The sequence below is a fragment of the Pinus tabuliformis genome, chromosome 5_2 (genome assembly GCF_031772625.1).
Source record: "Pinus tabuliformis cultivar Carrire ecotype Pingquan chromosome 5_2, CPIR1, whole genome shotgun sequence".
In the NCBI taxonomy this organism is placed as follows: Eukaryota; Viridiplantae; Streptophyta; class Pinopsida; order Pinales; family Pinaceae; genus Pinus; species Pinus tabuliformis.
The window spans coordinates 324,941,822-324,954,439 of NC_142306.1; the positions used below are offsets into that span (position 1 = coordinate 324,941,822).

At 33.3% G+C, this 12,618-nt stretch overlaps 2 pseudogenes; both read left to right on the top strand.

Moving 5' to 3' along the window:
• The first annotated feature begins 3,267 nt into the window (after nucleotides 1-3,267).
• LOC149158817 (uncharacterized) lies at nucleotides 3,268-4,228 on the top strand (annotated as a pseudogene).
• A 171-nt stretch (nucleotides 4,229-4,399) lies between these two features.
• Nucleotides 4,400-5,816, top strand: LOC149158818 (uncharacterized; annotated as a pseudogene).
• The last annotated feature ends 6,802 nt before the right edge of the window (nucleotides 5,817-12,618 follow it).

The window sequence follows — 12,618 nt, forward strand, 5'->3', positions numbered from 1 at the left end:
ATAATTAATTATAAATTTATTTTATTTTTATTTAATTTCTATTGGGTAAAAATGTTTAACAAAACATTACAATATCTCTATTATGCTAGGATTTTATTTATCTTTGTATTTCATTTTGTTTATTTTTACCGATTCAAAATGTTTAATGAAACATTACACTTTTAACTAGAAATGGAAACATCTCTACCATAAAGGTTAGAGAGCCTTTAGCTACAATTAAAAGTGGAGGAGCTAAATTTCTCCCAATAAATTAAAAACCTAAGAAATTAAAAAAAATAATAAAATAATATTGAGAATGATCTTTTAATTGAAATTTCTCCCAATAAATTAAAAAACTAATAAAATAATATTAGGGATGATCTTTTCATTGAAATTTCTTTTTCCTCTCTCCCATTAATGACTTAGGCGATGTCCTATTGTCTCAACGTTATTTCTTTGTTAGAGTGTGGAGAGACCACATTTCCTTTTAATAAGCAAAAATAAAAGAGTGGTAGCATCTGTGTTATTCCTGGCTTTCGTTGACATGGAACAAGGAGTTGTTACCAAAACCCTACTTCTAGACCATTTCCCACTACCTTTATAAAATTTATCCAGTTTTTTCTAGAAATATATACCTATTGGTTCCACATTTTCTCCATTGAGCTAGTCTTCCCCGAGGACCTAGTAGGCATAAGGGATTTGGGGAGAAGCAAACACGATCATAAATGTTACAGAGGGCCAACGGTTAATGTCTACTTCTTGGCGTGAATCCTCATGCCATGCAACCCTTACAATTGTTCATAGAAAGAAGTTATTAATCATAAGAATTTCTCTTATATTCATTTGTTTTTCCCTACACTTGTCATTTTTCAAATTTTTTGTGTACATGCATTGTTGAGGTTTGAAGCCATTTCACTGCTTAATGCTTCAAAGTAACGTAGACAATAATTATTTATTTAGGATTGTGTTTTGTGTGCAGTGATTTGAAGATGGAAGAAAATATCTTCTAGAAGGAAGAGGAGAGGTGTATTGAAGAAGAGGAGAAGAAAAAGGTAAGTTCTTGTATTTTACTATCCCTTTTTAGCTCTTCATTGCTGATATCTATTACGTTGAATTAGGACAATTTTTCATAATTATAATTTGTTATTCAAGTTTACTTTGACATTTACTCGAAAATGATCTCTAGAACACTTTAATATTGATTGGTTTTAACTACTACAAAATTCATCTTTGGGTATTGGTTGTAAGAATATCGATGTTTTAGTGTTGAAGGAAGTGGCATTGGAGGCCACCCATGAATCTTCAATTCTCGCAGAAGCATGAATATTGAAGATTAGTGGTTTCACTGACACTCTGTGTGCATTATCTCTCATGGAAGTACAATGATGAAAATGAATATTGGTGACCAACTAGCAGAAGAAATAACAACACTAGAGACCGCAACTAAATTTGAACCTACGATGATTTGTAAGTATGGGGAAATTATATTGATTCACCTAGAAATATGCGAGATTTCTTTTGAGGTTGAGGTACATTAGCTACAAACTCTATTTAAAAAAGTGAACATAATTATTAGGTTAGGTTTCAGTATTTCTAAGAGTTGATGATGTGGTTGTGGGGGAAGAAATTTCAAATTTTCATTCATATTTATTATAGATGGTATCATAACATTAGTTTCCTAAACTACAAATTAGGACAATCAAGAGGTGATTGTACCAATGTTAGACATTATGAGTGTTATTCTGTATTATTTGTGTAGGCACCAAGTTACAAAGGTTGAAGTATATTTGCAAGGGGGGTTAGTTAAGCATGAGGGTTTAATGGTTCTCCATCACTAATTCACTTGGACGAATTCACTTCTCTTTCTACAGAAGGAAATGGAGAAGAGAGCACCAATGAGTCATGAGGACAAGTGAGGGCATCAAAATCGGAGGTGAGGAACTGGATATTCTTAGAATGAAGATGAAAGAATGAGATGTATCCCTAAGGATATTTCCATTGAGGAAGAACAATTTTTGCTTTCTGAGGATAAACATTTTCCTAAAATTGGAAGAACAAATAATCAGTCACTGGCTTAGAGAACTTTGCTTGAAAGTGCAATAAATACATAGATTACATTCAAGGAAGTGGATTGTAATCACATTAAACATAGACATGGGAGGGAGAAGTTAAATTTAAGAAACAATCTAGTTATCAATGAAGGTGACAAGGAGGTTATGTGGACTGCACAAAGAATAGTGCATGATTCATTTGGAATAGGTAAAGCTCAAAACATATCCCAACAGGTTTCTTTAAGGTCTAAATATTTGGGTGATTTAAGTCCCCCAGACAAACATGAATAGAGTTTGGGTGTTGAATTCAATGAGTGGAAAGGATTCGCAAAGAGAAACACTGCCAGTAGGATTAATATTGTAGGAAAGTTTTATGAGTCACAAAAATCAGAAACTCCTGTGGGCTCCAAACTTCAAGCTCGTGAGTTTTCAAATAAAATTAATGTCACAAGGGAGATAAGGAAGTCCAAGAAAACTATTAGCGGTTCACCGTATGAGGAAGTGTATATTCAATATCTAGCAAATGCAACTTCACGACTCAGTGGAAAAGGAAATGCGAGGATGTGTTTTTCAGCTGGAAACCAGATGTTGTTGCATGGAAGAGAGGGCAGTTCTACCAAAGAGGAAGAGAAAGTCACATGTTCAGAAAGTGAAAATGATCTAGATGAAGGATTCTTGGCGAGATACCAGTCCAGGTTGTCCCAAGATTCTAAAGCTTTTATTTAGTTCCCCTGACGAGGTGTGTGGACTAGTTATTATAAAGAGAACGTTTCAGCCTTTTACGAGCCCTTATTAGAGGCCATACTTTTAAAACCAAAGGAGCATAGATTGATCCTCATTGATGCATGGAAATAACATCCAATTAATGCACCCTTTCCATTTCACTTAGTTGATAAGCATTCTCACCAGGTAAAAGGTATTGCAAAATGTGAACATAAAACAAGTAGGGAATAGTGGTAAAGATGTCAATAGACAAGGATCATGCAAATATTCAGTGACCAGTGAAGAGAAATCATACAAGGAGCATGTGTCTTTACACATGGTAACCTTCCAAGGAAGTATTGAGAAAGAAAATTTGGAGAGTCTAGAGATAATGGTCACTCCAGGAAAGACTTCATAGGAGCTCCCAAGGTTGCCACCTGTCAGGCTTAAGTCAGAGGAGAGGAACCCAAACTTTTCATAGGAAGGGCTTGATAAGGAAGAAAAATCAGATCAAACATGATCTAATGCAAATGAAATGAAGGTCGAGGCTTCATTTCTATTGGGATAATTTTTGGATGTGCTTTTTGGCCAGGAAATTACATCTTCAGGTGGAAATCATACAATGGTAAGAAGTTGACTGTCCATAAGTCAAGGAATTGTTGAGGATGAATTTAAACTTGTTTCTGGCCAAACTACTATTCGTGATGGCTTGAGTGATTCTATTGATTATCCAAACAACTAATAGGATTATTAAGAATATGAGGATGATGATGACTTGAGATACATCATGAAACTAATAGAAGATGAGACCTAGTTTCTAGCTCATGAGATAGATTATTCCAGTGATAATGAAAAAGGAATTGAACATGGTTGTATTCTAGATTAGCAATATAGATATGGTGGAAAGGGAAAGGATGATGAACAATATTTTTTAGAATAAGATTCATACTTTTTAGGTGAATAATATTTTCCATCCAGGAATATAGAACAAATAGCTAGTTTAGAGGACTGAGTGGGACAATCTACAACTGATATGTATGGAAGAAGTGATGAAAATGACTTAATAGCTCAATATGATGAGTGAATAGGAATTGAAATTAATGGTAGTAGAACTTGTGTGGCAATGTTTTGTTAAAGACAAACATGATCTTTTAATGTCAGTGAGTGAGAGGATTATGAGTGATCTAGAGCACTCACGACCAGATGATTTTGGCATTGATGATGATCAACAAGGGCTAATGAGGTCTATTAGTGTAGGAATTCATAGTGATTTGTTTTAATTTTCCAGTGAAGTAAGGGAGAACCTACTTGGAGGGAGAAGCAATGGAGATGTTGAATACTTCCATGATTGGAAGATCAGTATCTCTTGTTCTAAGAAATTTAAATATGATCGATCAAGGAGAACCCATGAAATGTTGGACAAAACTAAAGAGTTACCAGGAAAATATTTGGCTAAATATGATGTTGTAGTCGAGAACGATGACAACTTAACATGAAGAAGTTATGAGTTTTCACAAGATAAGATAAAATTTGGGAATAGTCAAGCTGGGGAGTTTATCTCTGAAGATTAAAACACAGTCAAATATCTTGTCAAAAGAAGGGATGTTGAGAGTGTTCATCTTGATTTTGGAGGGTTCTCTTTTCCATCTCCTTCTAGTACTAGTTATATGGTGGGATCAAAGACAGAGTATGGGAAATCTCTATCGTCAACCAAAGGGAATACTATAGCCTGTGAGGGTACAAATGACTATGGAAATGACATAATTGGGCATGATGATGTCTTGGAATTATGGAGGCATAAGAGCAATGATTCTTCACTTGTTATAAGCTCAGGGGATGAAAACCTAATTATCGTGCCACGGTCTTCACACTCTACTGCATCTACATATTCCAATTTTGAACTTGTTGAATGAGAATTAAGGAAAAGGGATACAAAAGATTATTTGAATGAACCAAGGGAAGATGAAGAAGTGGGAGTAACTGAGGACGACGAGGTTGTTGTTGTCCAAGAGCAAGAAAAATAAGAGAACAAGAATATGAGTTTGATACATTCAAACTGAAGATTGTACATAGGAAAAAAAGGACTAGCTTTAAGGAAGATGAAAAAATTCATGTTGTGTTAAACTCAGTCATTGTCCGCTGCTACCATGTTACTGAGTATAATGGTTCAACAACATTTTCCAAAGCTATACAAGCTCATGACTTGGACATGAGCATGGATGTTTGCATGAATATCATGAAGAACAACAAGGATTTCTTTTACCAAAGTATCGATGGAATAAAGCTTTTAAATTTTGTAAACAAGCATGATCCTGCTAACAAGTACCACATTCTACAATTGTATGATTATTTTTACTATAGTGAGCATCTATTCATCGTGTGTAAACTTTTGAAAGAAATCTTGTATGAATTTCATAATTTTAATAGAGAGTTTTGAGGAGAGGTGTATTTCACTATGCCAAGATTACAATCAATTACAATTCAATGTTTGGAAGAATTACAGTTTTTGCATGGCCTTGGTCTCATTCACTATGATTTGAAGCTAGAGAATATCCTGGTTAAATGATACATTAGGTGCGAGGTGAAGGTGATAGATCTTGGTAGCGGATGCTTTCAAATGGATAATTTTTTTATCATATGTGTAGTCTCATTCTTATCATTCACCAAAGGTTAGATTAGGGCTCCCTTATCATAAAAAGATTGACATCTAGTCACTTGGATGCATTCTTGCTGAGATTTATTCTATCAATTTTCGCTTTAAAAATGATTCCCATGCAACCTTGCTAGCTCGAGTAATTGGAATAATTGGACCAATGGAGGGGGACATGCTTGTGAAAGAGCATGATACATATACATATTTTACAAAAAAAATACATGCTTTATGAATGGAATCAGGAAGCAAATAGACTGGAGTATTTGATTGCTAAAAATACTTCATTGAGACACTGACTTCCAGTTCAGGATGAAGGATTTATTTATTTTGTTTCTTACCTTCTTGAAATCAATCCAAATAAATGACCTTCTATTGTCAAGGCACTAAAACACCGTTGGTTATTGTACCCCTATGAACCTATCTCATCCTGAATTGGAAATGTCTTTTTGAGTGAGGTGCTTACAAAATATATGACATTATTGTAGCATATACCAAAACATTTGTGAAATTATTTAAATGTTGTACTAATATCGATATAATTTTCCCTCCTTGAGAGCAAAGAGAAGGATGGATGGCACTAATTCTACTAACATGATAAATGTTAGTTCTAGTGACGTGGTTAGGAGAACAATTGAATGCTCCAGTTTTTGCTACTTTTCTTGCTAAGAGAATGTTGTAATAATGTTTTCAACCTTTGAGGCATCAATATACTATCATTTATTCTGTGTGATGAAAAGTATTAGTGCAGAATTCACATTCTTGGCACCAAGTCTAAAGCAAAAAGCGCTAATCACTATAATTTGTTTTCATTTAGGTGTTCCAAGGCGGTGGGTTATTTTGCTTGATCTGTATTGAATGAGGTTGAGCTATTCCTTGATATTGTTCTGTAATGAGTCTTCTAGCTGGAGAATGTATTTTGTATTTACTTCCCTATAACATTTTCGTAAAAATCAGTCCGTGCTAGGTGTAACACATGGTGATTTTAAGGTTCCTTCTTGTGACAACTTAGCTAAAGTGCTCATGATTAATTGTTTGTACTCAAGGGCATGTCCTACCCATGAAAGTGAGTTTCTTGTGGTGTTTGATATTTCAAGCTCATTACAATGCTTCTATAGTTTAATGGAACCTCTTTTAGAAAAAAGTTGATATTAATCTATAGTACCTTATGTAATTTTCCAAGGCCAAGTAGACTTCCTTAATTTGAGCTTATGGCTTGTAGTAGTCTCTTTATGAATGGAGGGGTTTAAGTTGCAACTAATTCCATTCTAAATGCAGGTTCTATCTACATCTACATCAACCACATAGACACAAAAACAGCAAATAATGGAATTTGACGAGGTGAACATGGATCCTACAGCTGGTATGATTTGCTTGCAGTTTGGTTATTTCACCTTACTTATCTAAGAAGAGGAGCTCATTTCTTCATAAATAGACATTGTTAATGGTCAAAAATCAATGAAGATATCAATGTTGATGTTATATTTTGAATAAATTAGAAATAGCAGAGAATCCAAGCATACATCCAATCATCTCATGATTGGATTTTGGTGTTTTTTCTCTTGTTACATTCATTATTTCTTATCCTTAATTATTAACCAAACTCTATAATAAAATAGTATCTTATGTACCTCGATAAAAATATTTTCACTCCAAGGATTAATAGAGATAGAAATAGTCTTCTAGATATTATGCACAAAATGTAGTCTTCGAAGCTTGTTCCATCAATATTTCAAATTGTTTACACTGCATAAAACTATGCATTACCATCAAGAATTATAGCTTAGATCCTGTGCCCACAGTGGGTGCCCTTAAATTGCATTAATGCACATCTTTAGCTCATTAGACTATCAACCATGTCTATTTACCAAGCATTTTATATGTAAAATGTTCTCACTGTATAATAACCTCATATTGGTAGGTTTATATTTATGTAGTTGTCTAACCTCTTTAGCATTTGGAGTATGACTTGACACATATTGAGACAAATGGGATAATATACGAACACAGAGGAGAATATAACTTGATACACAAACTCTTATGCCATCAAAATGAGACTTACTAGTAAAGTTGTTCAAGTTATCATTTGAAAGTAGTCATTCATCCTTGACCTTTTATAATACCACTAGCTTTTGAGACACCTAATGATCACTACTTTAGTTTCCATTGGCTTGAATTTATCAGTTGAAACTATGATATCATATAAATTCCCTTCTAGATGTTCAACTTGTGTATCTCTTTCTGCTATAAGTCTTGTATCTAGCAATTGTTTGTTGCTTGAAATAACTTTTTGAGGAAGACATCATTGTATCTATTAGCTATTGTATCTCACCTTTGAAGCCACCTAGGAAATAACCCATATTTTCACTTAAATATTGAAAACACGTGCACTCATGTAGCCTCTGGATCACATTCAAATATTGCAAATAAAACTAAAGGATCTTATCTAATGCATATTTGAAATGGAAGAAATATAAGTAATAAAACCATAGCTTTGATGGATTACAAGTTGGTGCATCTCTTTCTGTTGGAAGTCTTGTAGCTAGAAATTATTTATTCCTCGAAAGAACTCTTTGAGGAAGACATCATCATTTCTATTGGCTATGTTATCTCACCTCTAAATCCACCAAGGTGATACCCCATATCTTCACTTAATTATTGAAAACATGTTCATTCATGCAGCCTCTAAAGCATGTTGAAATATTACAAACAAAACCAAAGAAGCTTATTTAATGCACATTTTGAAAATGGGATTTAAGAAAGAAAATGTAGCAAAACTGGCTAAGTCTCTCTCATGAAGATAGATGTATTCTAAATTTTTGTACTCTTCCCACCCAAAACAGGTTTAGAATCAAAAATACTATATTTTTTCTATATGAGAATAAATGTTGGTTTATTTGTGTATATATGTGTACAAAATTATCATTCACACAAACATTTTGCAGATGTCTAGCTATGACATTCAATCCTATTGAATGCATGGTTTTTTTAGTTTTTTAATTGTCTATATACTACACCTACTCGGTTAATTATCTTCTTTAGGATCAACATGAGCACAATTCTCATGGGAATACTTCCTTTAGTATCAAATAATGTCTCTAGTTGAACTTTGAACTACTCCAAGACCTAGTACCCTAGGATAGGAAGATAAGGTGATGAAGAGTATCAAGAAAAGGGCCATTTCTAATGTCCTACCGATCTCTTAGATAATATGGTCAAAACAATGTATAATATGACTCTCTCCTTCCTCTATTTATATAAGAGGAAAAAATATCCAACGATGTAAGGTTAGGCTAAGCCTATGTAGGAAGCTCAGTTTTGTAGAAGAATATATGCCCTGAAATAAAATCAGGGCTGCAGATTTCCAAGGTAAATAAGTAGAATATTAGAATACTGAGCAGTAGTACCCCCATCTCTGAGTAACCATGACCCATGATAGAAGCCTTTCCTCACTCTAGATTCAATTTGTAATAGTCTCTTCTAAACAAACTCTAAATTTTGCAAAACATTTGTGCGATGAATCGTAAGCACACTATAGCCAAAGGGTAAATATAAAATTTCTTTGAATGTGTAATGGAAATTTTGTTTCATTATTGCACCAAAAAAAACACTTTTAAAGTAGTAAGTTTAGAGTAGGATATTTCTTTGATATTCTTGATTCAAAGGGTGTTTCTCTATTCAAGAAAATCCCAAATGGCCAGAAATTCTACACATCGAGTTAACAACACATACACACCAACAGGAGCCAATCCTTGGAAAGGTTGCAACTTCACAGTTTACAAGAGAAATTTGTCATGCTTTTCAGTTAGATGAGGATCCCTAGAATTTTTAAAAATACCATAGTCATTGCCCAAGTCTACATAAAATCGACCTATATGTCTTCGAAATTTCAATAATGATGTTGGAAAAAATCAAAAGTGGGCTTCTTGGTTGAGAGAAATCAATGTCAAGAAATTTGCTAAAGTTCTCTCATGGTTGTGAAGAAACATACAAGATTGAATGATATTCTATAATAGTTGGGAAGTCTAAATTATGAATATAAATTGCTATAGGAAAATAATGTATAAGAACCCAACCACACCCCAACATTGTAACACAATCATCTAACATTTCCAGGATCAAGAGAAATATTGGTTAGACTTTTACTTTCCACAAGGGAAAACATAGTCATGTATAACTTTGAGAGAACATATTTAGAACCACATTTTTGGTGTTTCCTTCAATCCCTTGAAAAAATGGCTTCAATATACATACATAAGAGCTTCCTAGAAGGCTACACTAAGAGAACCATTTCAATAAGATTTATCAAGGGTGAATAAAGACCAATAATTTCTCTAGATCCATTAGAAGGGGTATAGCTTGTAAGACTGAAAAATGATACCCATTTCCTATTTATACAAGGCATTGATAACTATAACTTCTATCATGGATTTCCTTTGAAGAAGATAACCACAGTAATCTTAAGCATCCTTAGGCAAGATAAACCATTTCTTTTGTATTTATGGCATATGCTACATGGGAGAGGACTGTTACATGTCCTTGTGTAACTGGTATTCAATTTGAAGGTATAAATACCTCTCAAAACTAACTAGCTCATTCTGAAGAACTCTCCTTGTTTATGAAACAATAATAAGATATTTGTTGTTAGAGATAGGGAGTGATATTTTATTGAAATTTCATTTTACACCTATTTATTAAGGATAACCATATCTTGAATGTAAACATGCCTTCTAACCTTTGTTTTTTGTTTTTTGTTTTGGACTCAAACTTCGAGTCAACATGAGTATTTCATACTGGAAGTGAAACATCTTGCCACACAACTGAGGTATTGTTTGGCTACTTAACATTTAACGCTAGGACAAATTTCCTGTTATGCTATAAAAGTATTGTTTGGATATTTTAGATTAAGGCTTTCTAATGAAATCTTCTTGAAATCAACGTAACAAGCCGTGACAACGTCCCAAGCCGTCGAACTGACTTAATTTGGCATTCCTACTAACTACTAAAATAATTGAAGTCCAAAACAATATAAGCCAAGTGAACTGATACTAAATTTTAATGCTTCCAAGCATTGGAATTGTGCCTCGACCAGCATTGGCACTCGAAAGTGTACTTACAATTAAATTTGGAATATATAAAGGATGTTGTTGTAAAAAAAATGTTAGAAAATACCACTTAAGCAAATGTGGTCGACAAAAGAGAATTGTATTAAAAATTTATGATCAACACTTGAGAAAGGAGCTATGTGACAGATGTTGATTTTGTAGCTTGGCATCAATACCATATTAAAGTTGCACATGCACATATACAAAACACTTGTAATGAGAGGAGGGACATTTGATATAATATTTAACGTTTAATTATCAATACACAATGAGATCTCCATGAGAGAGATATGTAAGGGAGACCAGTGCCACTGGAAAATGTAGCCATAAAGAAAAGAAATGTGAATTAAATGCTTAAATAACTTCATAAATGCTCATAACTCAAAAGTACTCAATCTTTGTTGAGTGGAGTTTTGATAGGTCATGTTGGTGATTGGTTATACTAGACTTACATTATGTGCTTCTTCAAGGACAAGTTCATTAGTGTGAAAATCTTCTTAGTGACTTGGGGTCCTTGATTTTATCACAATTCTTAGTTAGGGCTTTTGCCTCCTAGATGTTGATTATGTTGCTTGGAATCATTGTCATATCAAAATTGCACTTGTACATATGAAAAACACTTGTAGACAGAGGAGATACATCTGATGTATTATTCAATGTCTGTAATTTATACATACATAATGATATATCTGTGAGAGAGAGATGTATGGTAGACATGCAACATTGCATAATGCAGCCATTAAAAAAGCACATGTGACTTTATTAAATGTTGAAATCACTTTACTTCTTTAAATTCTCATAATACTAAGTATCTGCCAGTGCAGTTTTGTTACATCATGCTGGAAGATGGTGCAGGATTAATTTATGGGTTGCTTCAAGGATAACTTCATTGGTGTGCAACTCTTCTTGGTGACTTGGGGTCCATGATTTTCTCTCACAGCTTAGGCATTTGGGGTTGTCTTTGGATTTCAACTTTATTTTCAATCTCGTGTTGGATGTATTTTCCCCCTAATGAAAGAAGAAAGTACCAATGATAATACAAAAAGTTACCTTTAAAACATTAACCCTCATTTAAGGGTGGAACATGAAATATCACACAACATTGTACTTGACTTGTGTTAGCACATTCTCTTACCTTCCGAGATCTAATTTTGGTTGAATAAGGAACATGTCTTGCATTAAGGAAAATTAGAAGTTGAAAGGATTGAGTAAAAGAGTTGGAATCTATTCATAGTTGAGAAAACTAAGATCCTTTGGTCCTTAGTACTAAGTATAAGACATTATATGAGCACTAAATCATAAAATATATAATTTAGTGGTTGAACTAGAAATATCAGTAAAAATTGCATCTCGTCTTTGCTGGAATATTTTAATTCCTTCTCAACTCCATTTTTAGTTAAATGAGGAAGATATCCTCCATCAAGGGAAACTAGAATATGAAAGAATTATGAAGTAAAATATTATAATACATTAATATTTAAGAACACTAACATCTTTTGATTCCTCGATATCTCATTTGTGTAACTTTTTTTTGTCTGCCACTTAACTTGAATGAAATTTGAATTTCTAATACTTTGTTTCTAATTGTTATTTTTCATCATTGGTGTGTACTGGTACTTGGGAACAATTTAAGGATAAATTTTTCACGTTGCTACTAGATTTTTAATTTTACTTTCCATTTTATTTTCCACTCTGATTACCAAATTGGCTTATACTAGTCGGCCTTTAACATAATCATGTAAATTTGACAGCCAAATTTTTATATTCACAATATTTAATAGCTGAGTAGCTACATGCAAAAGTTGCATGTGCATACAACTATGCATGCTAAGGAAATATGAAATCATTTAGCTTGTATGAAAATGAGCCAATTACCTTATGTGGGGTTGCTTGGTAAGGCATTCTTATCACTATTGGACATTTCAAGGTATAAGTTCACTAAAGAATTGACAAACATAGGAATGTTAGTATGAATTTTGAATTAGAGTATCCTGAATTCTAACTAAAGAGCATATATTAGGATCAAACTATAAATGTAATTTTCTTTCAAACATTTGTGCCAAGGTTGAAGTATTTTGGTTTTCTTAGTCTATTTGGTTTATAAGTACATTACGTGGTTTCAAAAACAAAA